Raw genomic sequence first — 865 nt, forward strand, 5'->3', positions numbered from 1 at the left:
CAAATTTGTACAAATACTCCTTCTTCCCTAGTGCTATTAGAGCATGGAATGGGTTGCCTGAGCTAGCCAGGAAAACCAGTGACTTGGCAGAATTTAAGTCATTGGTTAATATGCATGACTAAATGCATGACGCGTAGGACGTAATCATCTTCTTTTTTGAAGTAACGTCTGTATTATATAAGATAAGATAAGATTTCGAAAATAACATTAAGATTGACACAAACTCATAGGCGGCCCTATTAGGTAATTAGATGAATTAGAAATACACGTAAAAGACAAGTATTGGCGTTTTTAGCACATGGAACAAGAAATTAGATTACAATAGAAACGACAATACAAAATATTTTTTTAAGATAATGGTGAAGATGACACATTAAAATCGAAAAAGAACGGAAACTTTTTTATTAAAGCAAGACAAAAACAACAACAACAAAAAATAAAAAATAAATAAATAATCACATGCCGACGTGCTTAAATTAGACTTCAATTGATTGTATGTATGTCTTTATATCATGTAGATCTAGATCTACATATGTATATAGGCTAGGTAGACTATGACTAAAGAGGTTATAAATTGAGTGTTTTTATTAAATAAAAACCATCACGGATTTGAACAACGTATGCCTAGATAGATGTAGTTCTATTTATAAGTAAATCTGTAGCCTAGGCCTATATTCCTAAGGCCTAATGGGCCTAACTGCTTTCCTCGCTATTCCGCGGCAAATAAAATGATATTATTTTTTTGTCGCTAAAAATATCCATTACAAAAATAAAAAGTACTTGTAGATGATACACAAAAAGGTATTCATGATAAACTAAGAATATTTAAACATATAATTGATAATTTATTTCTAGGAAGACGCTT

The sequence above is a fragment of the Biomphalaria glabrata genome, chromosome 8 (assembly GCF_947242115.1).
Source record: "Biomphalaria glabrata chromosome 8, xgBioGlab47.1, whole genome shotgun sequence".
Taxonomy (NCBI): Eukaryota; Metazoa; Mollusca; class Gastropoda; family Planorbidae; genus Biomphalaria; species Biomphalaria glabrata.